Source organism: Heloderma suspectum, chromosome 8, assembly GCF_057233095.1.
Source record: "Heloderma suspectum isolate Gila_16-S chromosome 8, 16-S_ref, whole genome shotgun sequence".
Lineage (NCBI taxonomy): Eukaryota > Metazoa > Chordata > Lepidosauria > Squamata > Helodermatidae > Heloderma > Heloderma suspectum.
Window position 1 is genome coordinate 7,101,366 of NC_139465.1, and position 24,043 is coordinate 7,125,408.

The window sequence follows — 24,043 nt, forward strand, 5'->3', positions numbered from 1 at the left end:
AATTGAGAGTCAAGTCAGAATCCCTGCTTCTGATCTGATGTACTGCAAATCACCCTGAGATCTACTAGAAGATCCCAGTTGACCTTCTGCCCATGCCTGTTCTAGCTCTTCTGGAGACAGCTGAAACATCTTGTAATCTGGTTGCATCAGAACTTTCTACACTAGTTTTTAAGTTCCTTTATGGCCTGACACAAGCTCCTTGAATGTGCTGCTTCTCAACCTGGCCTCCATGTGTTATTCTGATAATGATGGTCTTCTGGATGCCCACTGCAATAATCTAAGACACCATTCTAGCAAAGAGACCATGACGTTATTGCTTTGCAATATATGGCTCAATATTTCATTGGCCTTTTTTGGCCGCCGCATTGCGAACTAATGATTTGGTTGCTGTCTGTCCCTTTCCCGAGGGGCTCGTTAAACATCACTTCTCCCTTCCCCTCTGTATCTGGGGTTTGGATTAGCTTTGTCCAGATGTATCAGATGCCTTCTTTTTAGTTCCAAGTTCAATTTTGTTTTATTATCTTCTCCGTGCTCTTCCAATTTCGTTAAGCCAGCTGCTTGGAGAAAACAGATTCAGTTTCATTGGGGTCCTCTTGTCTCTATGATCATCGTCCACCATCTCCTTCTGGATCTGGCTGCTTGCTGCATTGTTGTCTGGCTTCTAACCTTTACTTTTAAGGTTTGGAGAAGGGCCAGATGAACACTTGGCATGAAGAAGATCCAAGGTCCAATCCTAAGTATCCACAGGCACGGTCAGCTACTATTGTCATTGAGACCATAGAAGTGGTGACCAGTCAGTGTAAATGTTCTGGACTACAACTCCTATTATCCACAAACACTGGCCATGCTGGCTGGGGGTGATGGAAGAACAGTCCAACACATCTGGAGAGCATCAGGTTAGGGAATGGAATGGATTTAAAAGCTGATATAGAGGCTCAACTGAATTAGCAGCAGTAGCACCTGTCCTATCCCTGGTGTGACCTGTCAAGCTAGGCTTTGGAACTCTGAAGGCCACCACATGGCTGGATGGTCCTTATCTTCTTCCAAGGGGCTGTGTTGGACTGACAAGGTGTTATCAGTCAAGTGTGATTTCCAGAGGAGCAAAAAGAAATTGAAATGCAAGTGAGTCAACAGACTTCACAGGCAAAAAATCCAACAGAGCATTAATTAACTCGCGGCTTGTGGGACCACTTTCCCATCCCAATCATCAAATAGCACAGAAGGGCTGCTTTGTGTGGCTGTGTTGCATGTGTGTTTTTGAGTGGGGGGATCACTGCTCATGACATCACACTGCCTGCTGAGTCTTCATCTGTTTCCCAGTAAACATCTGATAAACCTAAATAAGGTCAAAGATGTCCTGTCAGAAGACCAGGATTTTTTGATCAGTTCTGTTCTTCACAGTGAGCCTGTCACAACCATCAATCTTGTACATTTTTCAGTGATGTAGTAATGGGAAAACTTTACTTTAGTGGTGCTATCAGAGCAGGACTTTACGGCAGATGTCCAAGGTCCTGCTCAGCAGAATGACCAGGGACCCCCACAAACACAGCAGCCTTACTGCACATTGAAATAAAACATAGGGATGGATAAAAACTTCAATTTTGGTTTAACTCCATTTCTCATTTTTCCAGTCATCCCAAACCCACCCAGTTCTCATTCAGCTCATCCCAAACTTTGAGAACTGTTTTTTTTAAAGTTTGCTTGAAATCCATCTCTTAATACAGGCATCTTAATGCAATTTTACCTGATATACACATTTTTAGCCAGCAATTTTCTAAACAGAATGCACTTCGAATGTTATTTTCATGAATATGCACATTTGTGTGTGTGTGCCCTTTCCCCTAATAAATGCATGTTCGTACTCATATTTTAATTGGAGAACTCCATCATAAGATCCTCCAGAACAGAACCCAGTGGAATCCCCCGGAGCCCAGCTGCGTCTGCTGCAGTTGGCGGAGCAGCTCTCTATTTCCCTATATGACGCGATACGCGAACGGTGGCTGCCATTAGCTTATCGCAGGAATATTACCATCATAGATAGTGTATTGTACACGATTTGTGGCTGTCAGGCACTTACTTTGACCTAAATACAGCCCCAAAGAGCTCCAATTTAGGTCAAAGTCAGTGCTTTACCACTGCAAGTGGCATACAATACACCATTTACGGCTGTATTTCCCACCCGCGATATGCTAATGGCAGCCGCCATTAGCATATCACGTTGTATAGGGAGCGGGAGAGCCACTCTGCAGGAACTCCTTCAGACCCAGAGGTAAGTGCGGCCACTCCACCACGGACTCTGGAGGTCAGATTCTTTGGAATTTGGCTTCATTTGTGTCCGCGACAGAATTCTCCGGCATCCCTATCCAGCACTTTGAATTGTTCCAGAAACAGACCTGTAGCCAGTGAAGATGTTTTAACAAGGGAATCATGTGCTTCCTGTAACTGTCCCCAGTCAACGGTCTTGTTACTGTGGCATTCTGGATCAGCTGAAGTTTCCACACACTTTTCAAAGTCAGCCCCATGTAGAGCATGTTATAATATTCCAAACGCAAGGTAACTAAGGCATATATGACCGTGGCCGGACCAGTTGAGACATCTCTAGGAATGGGAGAAGTTGGAGTTCTAGTAATATACATTATCATCTGGAGCATGGAGACTGAAAGACCATTTGAAGTAAGCGAGGTAATACGTAGAGCCTTCCGAAGAGCCCCCACCCCATAAGACCACTAAGTGCTCCCTAAGTGAACCACAACGTCACCTGTCTGAGTTCTTATTGACCTACAGCAGTTTACAGAAACGGAAGCTCTTTTTTAACTTTTTGGCAATGCTAGAGACTGAATGGAGCCAAATTAAAAAGATCTGGGGGGCTGCAGTGAACAATTCAGCCAAAAACCGCTGCTGACAGGCTAGTGGTTGATCATGCTTGCATTTCATTCTTTGTTTTTTTCCCTGAATGTCTTTGGTTAATCCAAAAGCACCCCGGGAAGTCCTGTTTGCATTAAGGCCCCATCAGCACTGTGCGTCGGTTCCATTTTGTCTTGAGATTGAGGCTTACACTCAGCCACCTTTTACACCCCCTTGTCTGCTCCTGGTTATTATGTCATGAAGGGAAGAGACAAACGGGGCAACAGAGAAGGATTTATTAGCCCTCCTGATATGTTAAAAGCATTCTGTCAAAGAACTTGAAAAACGCTTCTCATATTTAGCATCCAGAGAAAGCAAATTCCCCTCTCGAGGATGGAAAGGCATGCAAAACCCATCAGGACCTCAGTGTGGAAATCCAGGAACTGGCTCGCTGTATCCACTTACTGAGGAATCGGTATTATTTAGAAGCCATGTGAGGTTCTCACTGCAATTGTCAGCAGCTGAGGAGAAACACAGGTCTCATCTCAAAGGGAGCCAGGAGACACGGGGGGCTATGACATAGTAAATGGCGAGATTAATGGGACCAGGAGGAGCTGTTGACAGAGGATCTTGAGGGGAACAAAATTGGGAAAGTGATCCTCATTTTGGCTGCAGCCCTTGACAATTAACAAAAGTCTACAAGCTTTCTGCAGATGCAAGCCCATGGCAATAAAAAGGATGCCTGGAAAGAAAGACGTATTTGATGCACACCTTAGAGAGTCTATAATTCCACCACGCACATTAAGTTCAAGAAATGAACTCCCAGATTGCAGAAAATGGGATGCACCGTGAGTGACTGCAGTGCAACTTGATTATAGCTATGAGGCCTTTTTCTAAACTATAGCAACCTTGGCTGACCTTTTAAACAACCGTGCTACAAGTCCAGTCCAAAGCAGTAGACAACTCCACTTTAGTGTAGAGCAGGGGTATTGTACCTCTTTCATCTGGGGGGGGGGTTAAATTCCATGTTTGAGAAGCTTTAGGGGGCCGACTTCCAGTGGGGACAGGGTCAGAGGCAAAAGGGGTGAGGCAAAAGGGGTGGAGCAACCCCCTGAAACCCCCAACATATTTTAGCTTAAAGCTCTTCCTGCTAGTAACTAAGCCTTAGGAGAAGCATTTGAACCTTTTAGAATGGGGAAAAAACTGCACAAAAGCAGGGAAATCCCAAACAATCAGCAGTTAGGATAACGCAATGGGACCAGGGAAGGGGGCATGGCTTTCTGGGAAACCTTCAGAGAGCCCTATTTGGCCCCTGTGCCTGAGGTTTTGCACCCCTGCTCTACATGAACACAGCCCCCTTTCCATTTTCCAGTAAACACTTAATCCTCCCCCCCCCCTTGGTCATTGAACATGAAAGGAGGGGAAGGTTTGGTTCTTAAAGCAACACTCAGAAGTCTAGCTGGCAGCCTGCAAGCCAGATCTCCTGCCCTTACCCCCAATTATGAACTTTCTTTATTGAAATTACGGTGTTGGAGTTGATGTCTGAGGATATGAATACCTTATCACTGGAATATTCTCTCATCAGTAATTCATCTGTGATCACTCATTCACACATGTGAGTCTTCGCTCAATGCTACCTTCAGCAAATGATGAAACACATATGCAAACTTAGCTCTCTGGGTCATAATTCTATGTGATGTTCACTTGCAAATCTATCAGAATCCTCTGCATAAACACTCTTGCAACACTACAATTCCCAGGCTTCCTTGAGGGAGTAGGGAAGCCATGAAAGTGAAAGATCTTGAAAATTAGCCCCCTTCCATAAAATAAAATGAGGTTGCTTGATAGAGATTGGTGGATCATTTTGAGTAAGAGTTACTTACAACACATCTTCTGGATTTCATCAGGAAAAAATCTGCACTTCATCTTAACCCCTCGAGTTCCCCCCACCCCACCGTAGACTTATGGAATGTGATGTTGGCTTATATCTTGGCAACTCCCACAAATGAGCCATTACTGAGTTAGACTGAAATTCTCAAACACAGCAGTTAGTAACTAGTATTACAGAAAAAACCCAGCTTCTGTTAAGAAATACAAAGTACTGGCAGATAATCGTGGGGAGTTACATGGGATAGGAGTGGTGTAGTTAGCCTTAGCACATTGACAGTACACATGTTTTAGATATAGAGACTCCACTCTCCAAATCCAGCAGGGTTGGGAAGACCTTCATCAGAGATCTTCAGAAGCTTCTGCCACAGGATATAATAATGGAAATGAGGTGGACCAGTGGGTATAATTCAGTGCAAATAACCTTCGTATGTTTCATAAGTTAATACTTGGGTGGGAAACTGCCAGGAAACTGGTATATCCTGGGGGGTGGGGTGAGAGAGAGAGAGAGAGAGTTAGGGATGTTGGAAAAATCTGCAATGGAATCAAATGAGTTTGGATTTCTATGAATCCAACACATGGATTCTGCAGTGAACTGGGTTTTCCCAAGTTACTCAGATTCCGTGGACCTGCGGACTGGTTTTTGTCTGTGTTTCCTTTCTGGAATGTTATGCAAATTTAGTCATAGAAAAATACGTAAACTAGGGATGTACAAAAGGGACTTACCTGGTCCCGCAGCTTGCTTCGCAGTGGGGGGGAGGCGCTTTGGTTCTCCCCCAGAAGTTCAGGCCGGGGGGGAGGCGCCCCGCATTGCCCAGCCGAAATTCAGGCCGGGGAGAAGCGCCCCGTCTCCCTGGCCGCAAAATACAAAAGTAAAACAACAACAACAAAAAAACACACCCGTGATAGGCTACGTAACGATTAACGTAGCCTATCATGGCTAGATTTCCAAAGTCAGCCATGATAGGCTACGTAAATCATTACGTAGCCTATCACGGGTGACTTTGAAAAAAAAAAGCACGTACGCAAATGGCAGCACCCATGGGTGCCGCCATTTGTGTTCCTTATTTGGTCCCAGTAGTCTACATAAAGATTTACGTAGACTACAGCGAAAATAAGGGCAATGCTATCTGCATTGCCCTTATTTTCGCCATAGTCTACGTAAATCTTTACATAAACTACTGGGACCAAATAAGGAATGCAAATGGCAGCGCCCATGGGTGCTGCCATTTGCGTACGCACTTTTTTTTTTTCAAAGTCACCTGTGATAGGCTACATAACGATTTACGTAGCCTATCAAAGCTGACTTTGGAAATCTAGCCATGATAGGCTACGTTAATCGTTACGTAGCCTATCATGGGTGTGTTTTTTTGTCATGGGTGTGTGTGTGTGTGTTTTACTTTATTTTGTAATGGCGGCAGCAGCAGCCGGTCAGAAGACCGGCCGCCGCCCCCGCCCCCGACGAAACGCCCCCGAACTCCCGCCGGGACCCGCCGCCGAGAGGGACATTCGAGGGAGGTAAGTTCCATCCCGGGGGGTGGCAGGGGGGTGGCGGAGAATTTCACCAATGCATTCGGCCTCCCCCAGATTCATGGAGAAATTCTCCGCCATTCCTAACGTAAACTAAACAAACAAACAAACAAACAAACAAAAGCACTGCAGCCAAACATTGCCATTTCCCCCATAGGCTAAAGCATGAAAATGCACCCGGGGGTGGGCGGTGTTGCATTTTGTGGGGGGGGGGGATTTGCACATTTTCACAAGTATGAATTTGTGCAAATGTGAATTTATGCAAATTTGGGAAATTGGGAAATATCTGATTCTGTCAATGAGCAGACAACGGAACGAAAGACACCTGACAATCCATGAAACACAGATGAAAGAGAAAAGAGGCGACTTTCACTTTTGGCTCTGGCCAAGCCCACTGCATACCTATGAGGGAATGCAGTCCTTGACAGAAAAAACATTGCCCGCCCCTCGTCTATGGGAACAGCACTCCTCCTCCTAGTCATTCACTGAGCTTATGAGTGATATCAGGAATGTCTCTGAATATTCTCACTGTTCATGCAGAGAAATTGCCAGCAATATAAAGTTAGAAAAAGGTGCTGCTTCCATGGGGAAATGAAAATGATGCTTTATTTATTAAAGATGCTTTATTTATGACGCTTCTGGGAAATCCTCCAGCTTGGACGAGGGATGGGTGAGAATTTCATTTCAGTTTGGCTTTCATAAGAAATAAGAATACACAAAAATGCACAACATTCTCTCTTTCTCTCTCCCTCTCTATATATACACAGTATATATATATATATATATATATATATATATACACACACACACACACACACACACACACACACATACATACACAGTTTTGGGGGGCTGGGGAGAGATACTGAGATTTTAGAAAATGGAATGTTGGAGAAACCAAAACTGAACAGATTCATCCATCCAGGCTCAGGTATTTGGGTACTTTGCTTTTAAAAGTCTGGGTTTGAATCCCTCAGTGTTTTCAGCCATCTTAGTGCTTAATGAGTGTTGCTATTAGGGATGTCACCGATGCCCGACTGGGTCAGGGAGTCCACTGAGCCGCCGCCCACAGACCGTGCCCACTGAGCCCCTGCCCTTGCTCATCCCCGCTCGCACCTTCCCAGACTCACCCCAACCCATCCGGTGAGCGCCTGCCATTTTGATGCTTTTTTTTTTTTTTAATGGAAAAAAGGAGCTTAAAAAATGCACCCATTTAAATATGTACAATTTGAGGCTGGGAAAACTTAATATGCACAATATTGGATGCATAATGCCTCTAATATTGTGCATATTAAGCTTTCCTGGCCCCGAACTGTGCATATTTAAATGTGTGCATTTTTAAAGCTCCCTTTTTACCATAAAAAAGGCAGCAAAATGGTGGGTGTTTGCCAGACAGGCCCGGGGTGAGTACAGGTGACTCGCTCAGCTGGTGAGGGCTCGAGTGCAGGTCCAGGGGGGGCAGCAGGGGTGGCGCTTCAGTGGGTGGCCAGAGAAACTGAGCTGGGGTGGGTTCACAGTTGCTACCTCTTTTTTTTCTGACAGGCTCCTCATCTGGGACAACTATACAATAGGCAGACACATCATGGTCCTGTCCATGCTGGGAATAGCTATATCTATTGAATTTGGCAGGTGAAGATGGGTGAAAATTTCTTTGTTTTTGATAAGAATTTTGCAAGGTTCTTCTTATTCAGAAGAGAAAGAACTTGAGATTAAAACACACACACACACAGAACTAAGAAGAAAGTGAAACTGAAAAATTTGTCCAGCCCTAGCTTGAGCTTGGATGGACTTCCAGAAAGAAGTTTTAGTTCTGATGATCAGCTACTGAGAATACATCTCTCTGCATCCCATATCACAGGTGTGTCCCTGGCCACAATTATCATGTACATAGGGGAAGTGTCTTATAGTGGGCCAAACTCTTTACCCACCTATGTCTTGCTTTGCCTAGGTCAAGCTCAGCCCTGGGACAAACTAAGGGCAAATCCATTTAGCAAGTCAGTAGACAAAGGGTCAAAAGCAGAGTATTACAAATCCCCCCCCTCCGCAAAAGGCAGTCCAAAAGCAGGACCAGCAGTCCGCAGCACAAGAGATCAGTCCAAGAAGAATCAAGGTTACAAAGTACTAGAAGTAAAATATTGTTGTTGTTCCTGCAAGCAGCAGGTCTTATCTGAGAGCTTATAAACTGGAGCTTCCAGAGCCCCACCCAGGTCTCAACTGCAGCACATCAGAGGCTTCTGGAAGAAGTCCTCCTCATGAGGAGGGCCTTACTCACAAGGAGTCCTTTACTCACCAAGAGCCTTCCTTTGCAAACAAGCAGTTCTTTTCACAGGGGTTGTTTTGGCCTGCTTCATGAGATGCCAGCACTCTCAGGGACTAGAAAGTCACAGCCTCTGTCTCAGAGGTGGAGTTCCCCTCCTCTTGTGGGGATGGACTGGCAGCCATCTCCCCGAAGGGCCTGGAGTTCTCCTGGTCTTCTGGCATGGACTGCTCCTTGACATTGTTTGTCTCTTGGAGCTCTAGCTCTTCCTCTAAAGATGGCTCCTCCAGTGGATGTATGACAACCAAGCCCAGGATTGTCTATACTCTGACTGACAGCATCTCTTCAGGGTCTCAGGCACATGCTCCCCAATCCCTCTAACTGGAGATGCCAGGGATTGAACCTGGTACCTTCTGCATGCAAAACATGTGCAGTACCACTGAGCTATTGTCTCTTCCTATGTTGGGACACAATGGTTTTGCCAGATACCGTCATCTGGCAATCCTAATAAATCCAACTTTCAGCTGAGGCTTCTGCCCTCCCTCAACTGACTTTTGTTGTAAAGCTCATCTCAACTGAAAAGGAGGTATTTGTGAGGGAAAGGCTGCACCACTGCAGGTCCATAGCTTGGGGACAGATGTTGGTGCTCTCCCCTGATAAGCAGTCCTGGAAATGAGACTGGAAGGGTACCAGAGGTGATACTACTGAAAAGCAAACAGATAAGGGAAGGCAAAGGGGACATGCTTATCAATTCTGGCATGAAATCAAAAGGTTTCTGCCCTTATGGGTCAGTTTAGATTTCCAGTAAAACTGTCATCTAGGTACAGATGATGCTGAGAAAACACAAGCCGCCAAAACATAGTTGCCTGTGAGCTGTTCAGCAGAAGGTACACAGAATACCATAAAACCTTTAAGGAAAGGTACAGAAGGCACCCAGTCTTCTTCCTTTAGATGAACCTTCTCCTAGATGCCTCCAGAATAAACTGGCAGGGTTTTAAGGAAGTCACCTTCCCTACACCTTAAGATGACTCCCTTCCTTAGGACTCATGGATCTGGGGGCCTAGCAGGTGAGCCCTGGATCATGCAAACATAAAAAGGGCCCTATTGATCTAGTACAGCATCTTCTTTCCCAAACAGATGTCTCCAGGACAGGGCCAGCCCAAGACATTTCTCTGCCTGAGGCAAAGGACAAGATGGCACCCCTTCCCTTTCCATGCTCAAAAGCTGACTGGACTGTCAATTGAATTTTTCTTTTGTACTGGCAATGGGACAGCATCCTCCACCACACCTGAAGGCAGTAAACTAGTTTAGGGAGCAGGATGCATGGTCTTCCAACACTCTTCTGCCACCTCCCAACATCTGCCACCTGAGGCAACTGCCTCACTCTCCCTAGCAGTAGGGCTGTCCCTGATCCATGAAGCAGGACAGGAAGGGAATCGTAATCCATTGTTTCCTCAAGGCAGGCTGTTGATATTCAGAAATAGACTGCTTCTGAACATGGAGGTTAGGCCCTCAGAAATAGTAAACTATGCCTATGTACACCAGTTGCTGAGCAACATGGGTGGGAGGGTGCTATTGCACTCATGTCCTGTTTGTGGGTCTCCCATGGGCAGCTGGTTGGCTGCTGTGTGAACAGAATGCTGCACTAGATGGACCCTCGGTCTGATCCAGCAGGGCTGTTCTTATGCTGTTAACAAGGAAATGCCTGATACATGTAGAAGAGGGGGGTTGACATTTTGGATGGACACCCCATGTTCATTGTCATGTCTTGATTAGTCCTACTCCATGTGACCAGAATTTGGTAGGTAGGTTGGGGTTTTAAGGGAGACATTTTTGTCCCTCTCTCAAAATACTAGAACCCAATGGGGTCATCCTATGAAGCTTATTGGTGGGAGATTCAGGACAGATCAAAGGAAGGACTTCTTCACACAGCACAGAGTTAAACTATGGAATTCAGTGCCACATGATGTAGTGATGGCCACCAATTTGGATGGCTTTAAAAGGGGGTTGGACAAATTCCTGGAGGAAAAGGCTATCAATGGCTACTAGTCTTGATGGCTATGTGCTGCTTCCAGTGCCAGAGGCAATGAGCCTATAAACACCAGTTGCTGGAGAACATAGGCAGGAGGGGCTGTTGCACTTGTGTCCTGCTTGTGGGTTCTTGGTCGACCGCTGGTTGGCCACTGTGTGAACAGAATGCTGGACTAGATCATAATAGTTTTGGAAGGGGCCTATATGACCATCAACAGACCCTTGGTCTGATCCAGCATGGCTCTTCTTGTGTTCTTAAGGTGGTAATTGAAGATACAAAAATATTGTGTCTAATCTAAATAAGATTAGACATATTAATGGCAGATAGGTCTATCAAGTCAATCCTAAAGGAAATCAACTCCGAGTGCTCATTGGAAGGACAGATACTGAAGCTGAAGCTCAAATATTTTGGCCGCCTAATGCGAAGAGAAAAGTCACTGGAAAAGACCCTGATGCTGGGAAAGATTGAAGGCAAAAGGGGAAGGGGACAGCAGAGGATGAGATAGCTAGATAGCATCACGGATGCAATGAATATGAACTTGAGCAACTCCGGGAGAGAGCGGAGGACAGGAAGGCCTGGAGTGCATGACGTCCGACTCTTCGTGACATCCATGGGGTCACGAAGAGTCGGACACTACTTAATGACTGAACAACAACAAGGTCTATCAATGTCAATTAGCTGTGATAGCAGATAGAACCTTTAGGTTCAGAGGTAGCATAACTTTGAATGTCAATTGTTTGCGGTTGGGATGGAATCAGGGGAGCTGTTGTCTTCTTGTTCTGCTTGTAGGCTTCCCAGAAGCATCTTGGGCTAGCCACTGCTGGTAAAAAAAATTGTCAGGTTAGATGGGCCTTTGACTTATGTCCATTATATGTCTTAGGAGATAAAAAGACAAAAGAGAAACTAAAATGAAGACACCCTGGTCCTCCGCTTGAGAGGTCCTGATATTCCTTGGAAGATTTCTGGTGGTTTCTTGATCATTCCCAACTGATGATCGTTTGTGAGCCCAGCTTGAAGAACCTCTTTTAATTAATGGATGCCTTTGGCAGTGTTGGCACTTCTGTGTCTATGAAAGCATTTCTGCACAGCAACTTTCAGCGACAGGCCCATGGTTCAAACCTTTTGACAGCTGCTTTATCTCTCCTTCTCACTCACCTACCCAGCCCAGTTCCTTTGCCCAGTTTTAAGATGAACCCCTATCCCTCTCTCACTCACCCACCCACCCCTGCCATAGTATCTCTCTCCAAGGTCCTGTCAAAGCCAGACGTAAAGCCATAAATTTCCCGGATGGGTCACAGTTCAGATTCTTCATTTACCGAAGTGTTATAAATGTGTCCAGGCTCTAAATGTAACCAAACCCCAACATTCCATACAGGCTACAAGGGATGGCAAGGTCATCTGGAGCAGCCATCATTTCATCTGATTGGGAACTGGTCATCTGTACTTCAGTGTTGATGATTCGGAGGGGAGGGGGGGAGAGAGAGACCCTGTAAAATAAGGCTTGTTTTTAGTAGTTCCAGGCTAGGAAGCTTGCTTAGACCAGCCTTCCCCAACTTGGTGCCCTCCAAATGTTTTGGATTGCAACTCCCATAATTCCTGACCATTGGCCATGCTGACTAGAGCTGATAGGAGTTGAAGTCCATGACATCGGGCAGGCAGCAGGTTGGGGGAGGCTGCTGAGACAGAAATGAAAAGAGGGAGCCACCAAGATGGGTGCCATTTTGGAGGGCAAGAGAGCTTCATCCTGTCCAGGGCCAGCCCAAGACATTTTGCTGCCTCAAGACAAGGACGAAAAGCCAGTTGTACCAGCAGTTGAATCTGAGTTCAACACTGGCAACAGGACAGAACCCTCCACTGCACCTGAAGGCAGCATGGTGGTTTGGAGGGCACAAGGCAGGGTTCATGTCATGCACACTTTTGTCCTCTGATATCTCTCCACCTAAACCTTGAAGCTTTCCCCCCATCTGCCAGCATAACCATTTGCTGCCTGAAGCTGCTCCTGATTCTGCCTAATGGCAGGGTTAGCCCTGATCCTCTCAGTGCTAGCCCTGGGGTCGCTCCTGTCAATGCTAGGCCTCAAGGCTAGGCCTTACTGGGAGCCAGGAGATGGAAGCCAAAGGCAGAGATTATGTGGCACGTCAAATTATAGTGTGTGTGTGTGTGTGTGTGGAAATGCTCAAAAAGTGAACTCCCCACCACCACCACTCAAAAGGTCTGGCCCCTGCCTGCAGTCTGAAGTGGTACAAGTGAGACTATATGTTTACCACCTCAGTGAAACCTGGGCCAAAACTTCCTTGCCAGCTGCAGGCCTCCATTGCAGGTGCCAAAGTAGAAATTTTAATATTGTTATCGCCTCATGCAGCGAAGTGACTCCCCACCCCCACCCCACTGCCTCTGCTCTGGGCTGCTTCTATTCTTAAATATGAAACAGCAATGCCCAAGAGCTATATGCTGAAGAAAGCAAACATAATCCAGGAAAAGCCAAAAAAAAAAAACCCACTCCCAAACCCAAACCTTGAAGCTTTCTACTCAGCCAGCATTCCGTCCCTTACGCCAGCCATTCATTCCTGTAATGTTTAGCGGTTTGCAAAGAGATTTTGTATTTCCTGTCAAACTTTCCTTTCTTCAGGTTTTTAATGGTGGCTTAGGGACTGGTACGTGCTCGTTTTTAAGGTTTGGTGTGCATGTCCTTTGAGAAAACAAGACCTTTCACAAAGTTTGCCACCTGTTCCTAATTTTTTATGGGTTGTCAAGAAGGAGGAGGAGGAGGAGGAGGAAACTTGTTATGAATGAAGCTTCTGCATATTTTTTGTTAAGGCCATCTGCTATTTCACCTAAGAAATGACATCCCAGAGGATAATGGTCAAGACTGCATGAATGATGACTTTCAGTAGGGATGGCACGGGTTTGCCCATCCCTAAATTTCAGAGTGCACATTTGTCGTTCGATAGAATCAGGGCACAATCCTATTGACTGCATTGCCGTTGCTCAGAAGTGTCCAAACTCAGAGGCTTCCAGTTCCCTATGCCCTGCTGGGCTGAAGCTGGCAAGGTGGGTGGAGTGGTGGCAGTGATCTTCACCTCTCTGTCTTTGGTGATTTTCTCTAGAAGGGCTTTTCAACCTGTCTAGCAAGAGTACTTTGGAGGGACAGGAAAGGAGGTTGGAAGATGCCCAGGATATCTCATATCCTGGCCCTCCGGGCTCCTCTCCTCCCCGCCCACCAGAACGCCCCCTTTCCTCCCCCTGCAAGGTTGCTTTTCTGACCACGGAGAGTCAGCCACACTGGCTGGGAGGGGGTGGGGTCTGGGGTGGGATCTCTGACTCCCCCTCCAAGGTCAAAGCTCTGCCTCCAGCCTCAGAGGGAGAGATTCACTGCATCCAATAGCCCCTGAGATGCTGTCTGGGGCCACAGGATAGTGGTCTTAAGTACAGAGATGTTTAGTTACAGCCTCATGTAAAGCACCAACAGGTGCTCTCAATAAAGAACATTCTTAACCTTTTTCATATTGACTTCAGTTCCTCTCCATCCAGGCACCCAGCCATCCATTCAGCTTCAGGTTTTCCTGGCTCAGTGGAAAAAGGTGAAAGCAAATAGTTTGCGAGAATAAGTGGAAATAACATAGGTTTTAGCCACCAGTCTGAAAGAGGCAAGGACTGATTCTGCTAATGGAGTTCTTCTGAACGCATTCACTATTTTCTCTGATTCATTTGATACCTTTGAGCCTTCAACCATTGTTGTTGTTTCAGGCTAGCCAGTGCTAGAGGCAAATTTCAACATGACAATCCTAGCCCAGCCCATATTAGAGTGCCATGTGTGTTGAAAATGACTGGCAAGCAAGTGGGCAGAATTTATAGCTGGAACTGAAGGCATATTGTAAAGCATGTGAAGTTCAAGGGTGCATGAACCTGCTGTTTCTAGCTCACCAGAAAAGCAAAGATTTGCAAATTGGAGGCTCATATTTCAGCTGCCAACTCTTAATGTCTGGAACTTTTCTACTTCTTTCTTTTTTTTACATCTGGCATTTGATTGAATTCTTCTTATCCATGTCCATGCTCTGTGATTCTGTGTGTCTCTTGGACTCGGGTGAGAAAGGACCACATTACCCATCTTCCTCTCAGAGACGGAATGCAGAAAATGTTGTTAAAACATCAGATTATTAACAGGACAGCATAGAATAAAAATGGGTTTAGGAAAAGTAACAGTCCACCAAGTCTGACAAAAAACAAAAAGATCAAAAGCCATGGTGCTGTGCTGACATCCCTGATTTAGACTTCTGGACTGGTCTGGAGTGTAGAAAGAGTGCTGAGGAAACACTGAGACAAATAAACCATTCAAGAACAACAACAACAACAACAACAACACTACATTGCTTTATGATATTTTATGCGTGCAGAACAAAATGGCTAAGGAACACAGAGAGATGAAGCCCTGGGGGCTCATGGGATTTGAAATCCAAAGTATCTGAAGGGTATCCAGCTGGAGAAGGCTGATCTACCCAATTTGGTGGCTGCTGAGATACTGACAAAGAATACTGGACCAAGGGCACCTTGGCATGATCCAGCAAAGTACTTCTGTTCTTAAGCAAAGTGCATACTCAGGATTACTCAACAAACACAGATTAGTGGTGATTTAAATGTTAAGAGATCCTGCATACATCCTCTTGCTTTATATCAGGGCCACGGAACCTCAGGACCAGCATTCAAATCCAGCCCTCCTGAGGTCCTCAGGTGGCCATGCCCTCTTTCCAACATCACCAGGTGTTTTCTGCTTTCATTGCCACCTCCAATCGTATGGTGTTTTTCTGGCTTTTGTATATCCCTCCTTCTAAAAGGTTAAACTGCCTCTCCTATGGCTTAGTTACTGGCAGTAAAAGCTGTAAGCTAAAACATGCTGGTATTTTTGGAATTTTCACCCCACCCCTTTTGTCTTTGGCCCCACCCACCACTGGAATGCAGCCCCTGAGAGTTTCACCAAAGCTGAATTTGTCCCTTGGGCTGAAAGAGCACCCCTGCTTTATACAAATGCAATATATCTGAGGGAGATTAATAAAGGCGGTGGTGAAGAGTCCACCATACAAAACTGAAGCCCACCCACCCAAGGCATAAGCAACAGTTGGCAGTAACCTTCCTCCCCAGACACTCTGATTATAATTGAATTTCTTCTCTCTCTCTCTCTCTCTCCCCCCCCCCCCCAAAATGTAACAAATTGTGTTAGGGAGGGTGACTTGAAGGGTTAACTATTTATAGACTTCAGATGATCACCAATGGATATACAGATGGAACCAATTCAGACATGAGTCATGCTGCTGTGTCAAAGGCTGAAACCCATTTGTTAATTTCCCCGTCCTAACTCCGCCTGGAATGGAAAAGTGGCGACTGATAGCTCTTTGAGATAAACACCTCAAGCCCGCATGACAATTTAGCACTGATAAGAGAAGCTTTCATGTTATGCAAGGACTACCAGTGTGGTGTAAAGCAGCTAATTAACTTTCATTATTATGCAGTGCACTTGGCAATTAAGTGCAAATTGCTGATCTAATATATTGCAGATGTGCAGGGTCAAAGCCTGTGGGGGAGGGGGGCGGGGCTGTGAGGGTGGGTGTGAAAGTGGAATGTCTTAACTGGGGTTGGCAGAAGGGAAGGTTGCATTTGGCAAATGTGGCACTCAGTGATGTGTTGCAATCCCACCCAGCATTCTCTGTAGAATCATCATCATTAAAACAACAAAAAAACTTTGTCTTCCAAAAGCTATATTTTTTAAGCTCAGAGGTGGTGTAAGTGTAAATGCTTTAGGGTGCAATCCTATGCATGTTTAGACAGAAAAAATGCCTACAGCTCCCAACATTCCCCAGCTAGCCATGCTGGCTGGGGAATGCTGGGAGTTGTAGGCCTTTTTTTCTGTTTAAACATGCATAGAATAGTACTCTTAGGTAAATTTATATGAACCACTAGTTCTGTGCTGGCTGGAAATGATGGGAGTTACAGTAACTTGGGAAGGCTCCATGTAGGGGAAGGCTGTTCTTTATTAACAATGCACCCACCCACCCCCAAACCGAAGCACTCCAGCTTCAGGGATGTGGTGTTAAATTGTGAAGGTCAGAAGGTCTTCATAACACCCATAGCCATGTCCCTGTCATCATCACACCAGCAAGCTATGCACAAAGGGCCTCTTGAAATTCTCCACCCAATTTGTGGGCAGAGAAACTAGGAGACAATTTCACTGAATTTCTCCAGGGAGAGAAGGCATTCTCAACCATTTCTCACAGCAGAGCCCACCATTGGAAGGGTTTGTAGCACAGCTTACTTCTTTTTTTTTCCTAAGGGGTTTTGGGTTTTTCGTGCTGAAACAGCATCAATTGCATTGGTGGACTGAGCCCCATTTTGCATCCACCACAATGCAGGTGTGAGGGGGGCAGTGTCATGTCCAGCTTCAGAGATGGAGCTACTGCTGAGCCAAAATCTGTCGTACAATGTCCTGAAAGGCTTCTTCCCCCATGAAAGAGGCTTCGTAAGAAGAGCCCTGCTGGATCAGACCAAGGGTCCATCTAGTCCAGCATTCTCTTCACACAGGGGCCAACCAGCTGTTGACCATAGTTTAACTATGTGCTGTGGCTGCCTGCACTTCCTGGTCTGAAATAGCCCTGTGGGAGGAATTATCTCATGATGTCTTCCCCTGGGCTTTAATTGAAGTGCAGGAAGCCAAGGAGGCTACAGATAACCAGAAAGATGACCGCACAATGAAGAACAGGACACTTGTGCACACTCCTCAACAACCTCCTAAGTAAGGTAAGCGCAAGAAACCCGACCCCAACCCATGAGACTTTCTCAGCAAGTCAGTGTGGTGTAGTAGTTAGAGTGCTGGACTGGGACTTGGGAGATCTGGGTTCTAGTCCTATTTGGCCATATTGCTTACTGGGTGACTTTGGACCCATCCCTGACTCTCAGCCTAGCCTACCTCACAGGATTGTTGTGAGGATAAAATGGAGAAGAGGAGGATCATGTAAGCCACCTTGGGTTCCTTGCAAGAGGAGAAAAGGTGACATATATATCTGATAGAATAAATAAAAATTTCTTCACCATTGCTAACAATTTGAATGAGGATGGTTGGAAAAAAAAATGCAGGAGAAAAATTCGGCACAGCAATAATACATACACACACACACACACACACACACACCGCTGTTCTATTATTTCTACCCCAAGAAACTAATACTGTGGTTTAAACCCCCACTACAATACACAGGTATTCAAAACAAACAAACCACTAATCAGATCTCATAATTCAATTTATGGAGCATGACTACAATCATATGCATAGTTACCTGGGGGTAAGCACCACTGGACACAGCAGTATTTACTCAAGAACTTAAGAAGAGCTGTGCTGGATCAGACAAGGACTGTGGCTGGTGTCTGCGGGATCCAAACCGATGTTGTTTTTACCTCCTGGTTCAGGCATGGAAGACTGACACATTTATGGTGGCATAAGCATCTGATGAAGTGGACTCTAGTCCACCTGACTGTACGCCAAAATAAATGAGTTAGTCTTTAAGCTACCACAAGTCTCTTCCTTGTTTGACTGAAAATTGTGATTTTTTTTTCTCACCCTTCCACATCCTGAAAATGTTGAGATATTCTTCCTGCTTTTCTTCCCCACATCCCCTTGATTTTTGAGTTAAAAAAAAAACTCTAAAAAAGAAGAAGAGAGGGAAACACTACTTGTCACTAAAACAGTGGTTTAATTTAAAATGCTATATTGCAGAACTTCAATCAAGCTGCCTTCCCAGGTTCCTAAAGGAACAGACAGTTCTAAATAGTCGTCGTCGTCATCTTCACAGAAGCACTTGTCTGTGTTTCTTAATATTAGGGTTGGCGGAGATATAATAGTTACACTCAAAAAGGCAAACCACCAGCTATCTATAGATAAAAACAGAAAGAAAAAGCAAATGTATTAATTAGTAAAGTGGAGAGAGTCAGTCCATCTTTATAGCTTGTATGGCAGTGGATCTACCAAGGAATGGTGTGTTTTGTTTTACTCTGTTAGAGCAGTGGTCTCCAAAGTGGGGGCACGCACCCTGGGGGGGGCACAAGACGATCCATTGGGGTGCGAGAGCCGCCTGTTAATTGTGCAGCCTCCCGCTACCCTGACGAGCTGCCACTGTGTGCAGTGATGGTGGTGGCAGCGGTGGCGGCAGGAGGGGCCGGGAGCTGAGAGGGAAGCTCTAGGGCATTTCTCTCTCGGCTCCAGTCCTATCCTGCCTCTGCTGCGGCCACCAAGAACAACCGCTCCAGTCTCTGCCAGGCACAGCAGAGGACGCTGTATCGGAATAAACTGAACTTAGAACCAGACCTTCGAATTGCTGTATTATGAAGTGTGAAACCAAGTTTTTCAAAATAAAATAATGAAGCATATTCAATCACATTGTTCTCACTAAAAGATATTATTATTATTAATATAATTTAGAAAGCGCAAACAGGTTGTTTTGTATCGTTACTAATTTTTCTGTATGATTTATAATGTGCATAGTACATGCATATAATGTATAAATAAATAAATATAAATATATTATTAATAATAAATATAAATATATTAATAATATATATTTTAGTGAGCGCACACAGGGGTTTTTTGTACCGTTACTAATTGTTTTTTAAAAAAAATTGTTTACTTCAGCTTGATTTCATACTTTTACAATTTCTATTAATTTCTATTTTTCTGTATGTTTTATAATGTGCATAGTACATTAGTACAGTAGTTTTTGTTGTTTATTCGCTCAGTCGCTTCCGACTCTTCGTGACTTCATGGACCAGCCCACGCCAGAGCTTCCTGTTGGCCGTCGCCACCCCCAGCTCCCCCAAGATCGAGCCCGTCACCTCCAGAATATCATCCATCCACCTTGCCCTTGGTCGGCCCCTCTTCCTTTTGCCTTCCACTTTCCCTAGCATCAGCATCTTCTCCAGGGTATCCTGTCTTCTCATTATGTGGCCAAAGTGGTACATGTATATAATTTATAAATAAATATATTAATATAAATATATTAATTAATAATAATAAATATAAGCAAATATATTAATAATATATTTTTAGTGAGAGCAAACAGGTTTTTTGTATCGTTACTAAATAAAATATATATTTTTAAAAGAATATTGTTTATTTCATCTTTATCTCATCCTTTTACAATTTCTATTAATTTCTATTTTTCTGTATGTTTTATAATGTACATAGTATATTAGTACATGTATGCATGGGGGTGCATGCTCAATTTTTTTTTTTTTTTACTGATGGGGGTGCATGATCAAAAAAGTTTGGAGAACGCTCTGTTGGAGCTCCATATTTTGACCTTTGAGATGGTCCTTCTAGCTGGATTTGGATTTTGAATGCAATTTGTATTAGCCGTCAGCTTCTCCATTTGCTGGGGTGCTTGAATGGACTCAGTAGAAAGAAGCTGCAAAGCCTAATGCTGCTGTTATCAGGATTAATCTACCGCCTGGAAGTCATTGGAACCCTCTCATCTGGGCTCCCAAGTCCTTCCTGCTTTACCTCTATCTCCATGGCCACCTTGTTGACATGGGCCTAACACTTAATCCACTGAAGGAAATCTAACACTTGGCCTAGGGAGAGACGTCCCTGGGAGAGGGTAACCAAAGTGCAGCTATGCTAGAGGTGAAGCCTACTAGAACTTCAAAAAGAGAGTGAGAGAGAGAAAGAGAGAGAGAGAGAGCGCCTCTGAATGTATCCCTACATGGAGAGCCCTCAGGGCATTCAGTGTACTCAGACAATAACTGTGGTGAGGTAGCACCAGCAAGATGCTAATTTAATGGGAAGTTTGATTACAGCGCGATAGGAGTGAGCTAATTGTTTCCACCTCCTTTTGGTCTTGTATTCATTACACCCCGCACAGTGAGGCATAAGAATCTGCTTCTGTATGGCCCTTCAGCTGAACAGTGAAACATCATGTTTCTTTTTATTGCTCCATAAACACTGCTCCATAAACACACTTGCTCTCCCTATCAACTCAGCTTTCTCTAATACAGTAACCTTAGAGCCCAGAATAAGACTGGAGCAGGCGGTAGGAAGGAGAAAGGGGGGAAACGTTGCTTCAAGACATTTTCCCGTTTATTTGTGTACGTATTCTTCTTAAAATGTAATAAAAATATACATTTAAAAAAAATCCCCCAGGCAGGCCTTAGCTGGAAGAAATTTTTAAGCAAGATGTGAAGAATAGACCGACTGTTTCTCAAATGGCTGATACATGGAAAATTTTCACCTGTAAAATATTCTCCATGCTTGGTTTCAGTTCACCACCCACCTTTGACTGGACATCATAAGAGGAACCCTGCTGGAGCTCAACAGTCCATGTCATCTAATGTCCTGTTTCCAACTGGTATTCTGAGGTATACTGCCTCTGAACTTGGAGGATTGATATAGCCATCATGGTCAAAAGTCAATGATAGGCCCATCCTCCGTGAAACCTACTTAGCACTGTTCATCTTCTTAATCCCAATGACTTGGTACAGTCACGAGAAGCGCATTAAGAAATTTTGGGAAGGCCAGTGTGCCTCCTACTGTACAAATCATGAAGGTTCTACAGTAGTGATCAATGCAATGGGCCCAAGACCAACAGTCATCATGCTAATGCCCATACTGACCTTGAGATCATGCTTCCAGTCCATCAGTTTTCAGTGTCCAATATCTGACTATCACTGATTAGATCCTCAGTGAAGAAGGGCTGATTAGTGCCAAAAAGAGGCAGTGTGGTGTAGTGAGTAGGGATGGTACCTTATTGGGCCCAGGAGTCCGGTGGACTCCCCTCCCCACTTGCACCCTCAAGCTGCCTCCATTAAGCCCCTCCCCCATGCTCAGTAAGCTGCCCATGCTCACCCGGGACCCATCTGCGAGTTCTGCGAGCACCATTTTGCGAAAATGAAAAAAAAGACATTGTGAATATGCACACATCTAGTTGTACACAAAATGGCACCATCAGTGGTCCATTTACGCAAGATTACACAGGCACAAATGGCCCATTTGTGCCTGTAATCTTGCATATATGGGCCATTCACAACACCATTTTGCACAAGACTAGATGTGCGCAAAATCACAATAGCATTTTCACTCAAAATGGCACTCGCAGTGCTTGTGGATGGGTCCCGGGTGAGTGCGAGCAGCTCAGCGAGCGGTGGGGAATTCGAGCACAGGGGCACGTGAGCGGGGGCAGGGGCTGGACAGTCACCAGAGAACATGGACAGGGGGGTGCCCGTCCATCCCTAGTAGTGATTAGAGTGTTGGACTGAGATGCAGGAGATTTGGGTTCTAGTTCAGCCTTGAAGCTCACCAGATGACTTTGACCTAGTCACTAACTCTCAGCCTAACATACCTCACAGGGTTGTTGGGAGGATAAAATGGAGAGGAGGAGGATCATGTAAGGCACCTTGAGTTCCTTGTAAGAGGAAAGAAGGCAGGATATTAATTCAATAATAAATAAATAAGTAAAATGCTGATTAGCAATCAACATTCCCTTTAGCTATAGACTCATAGATCTACATTTTTTTGGGCTCTCAGCACATTCAACAATTTGAGAAACTGACCTGGGCACCACCACAAAATGGCTGCCATGGGAGGCATGGCAAAGGACAAGTAACCTGCCCACAAGACTGAGTACAAAGCAGAGAGGGGGTCTAAGCTCCAAGACACTCCTTTGAGCCCACCATTTTGAGCACCAAGAGAAACCTATTTCACATTAATTCCAGCTGCCAGTAAGAAAACGTGCAAATTAAAACAAAGGTGGAAGGGGTAGGCATCTTGGTGGGTGCCAAGAAAAGTGCCCAGGGATGCATTGGTGCCCATGGGCACCAAATCACTTACCCCTGATCTACACATCTGGGGAAGCAGGAGGAAAGAGGGAATTCTGCAGAAGTTTTTGGATCAAACTAAATATTAAGGGGAGGTTTGAGATTATTTCCATTGTGGTTTCTTTTGCAGTCCAAAGCAGGCAGAGAAAGGGTCTGTTCAGCAAAAGAGGAGTGAGTGGAGAAAGTTGCTTAATCCTCTCCCCTCATGCCTTTTTTCAGCTGAAAATCTCCTTCCACAAGCTGCTTCTATACTTGGAGGGGGAGTGATATGGGGTAGACAAATACTCAGGCTATCTATATTTACCAGATTTACCTGGTTCCTGTTTATTTGAGATGGGGTTCCCGTCCCTTTTGAATCACTGCCCCTGTTTCTCCCTGTTTTCCCTTCCAGGGGTGCCTTGTTCCAATTTTCCTCCTGTGAACTGCTAGAATCATTCTTCAGGGTGTAGCTTCTGGAACGAGAGATTCTACAAGTTGAATCTCTGAGCTGAAGGGCAGGGCAGACACATCTTTTCTCGAGCACAGATGGCCATAAATGCATTCACATGAATGCAGTGTGCACCGTGCATAGTGCAGTGCATGATCAAAGTCATTCATTACATAAAAGGACCAATACAGAAGAACACCTGAATGCAGGTACCACCTGGTGCACACAATCTCTTTCTAGGGATGGGGGAGAAAGTTGTTTGGTTGGCATTTTAATGCTAATTTCACACATGTGAATCTTTATGTGAGCCAAAATTCAGGTATCCTTCAAAAAACACACTTCTTTGAATTTTGCAACGGAGTTCTCCAATGAAAAATGTGTATATTGGGGAAATTGTGCACAAAAATATTACATTAGTGGAAAAAATGTGTGTATTAGGAGAAATCCACACAAAGATGTGTCAGAATTTTCATGCAATTAATAATATATATTAGGGACGTACGGACTGTGTAAAATCTGCTCTGTCTATGTTTCACGGATTGTTAGGCACCTTTTGTTCCATCATCCACTCACCACCAATGGATGCAATTTTTTTTCCTGTGAAGCAGAAAAAAACGCAAATATTATGTGAGAAGTTTTGTAAGAATTTACATAATTTACCTCAGTACATAACATTTAGCATATTATCCACCATTCCATTCCACTTTTCCTTAGCTGAAACTTGCATATTTTCCTACGAATATATATGCGTACATTTCAGGAAGGTAAAAAAACACTTCCAAAAGTCCACAAACTCCGCGTGGCCTGAGGGAGGTTGCTCTGCAGCCAATTCTGAAGGTTGTATTCTTAGAAATCCGAGCTCATTTTAGTTCATCTCAAAATTCTCTAGCATCCCTAATATATATGTGATAGAAATAGGTAGATGATAGATAGATAGATAGATAGATAGATAGATAGATAGATAGATCGATAGATAGATAGATAGATAGATAGATAGATAGATAGATAGATAGATAGACAGACAGACAGACAGACAGACAGACAGAGACAGGAAGTTAGCCAGTGTGGTGTAGTGGCTAGAGTCTTGGACTGGGAGTTGGGAGATCCGGGTTCTAGTCTCCACTCAGCCATGGAAACTCACTGGGTGACTCCAGGCCAGTCACAGACTTTCAGCCCAACCCACATCACAGGGTTGTTGTTGTGAGGATAAAATGGAGGA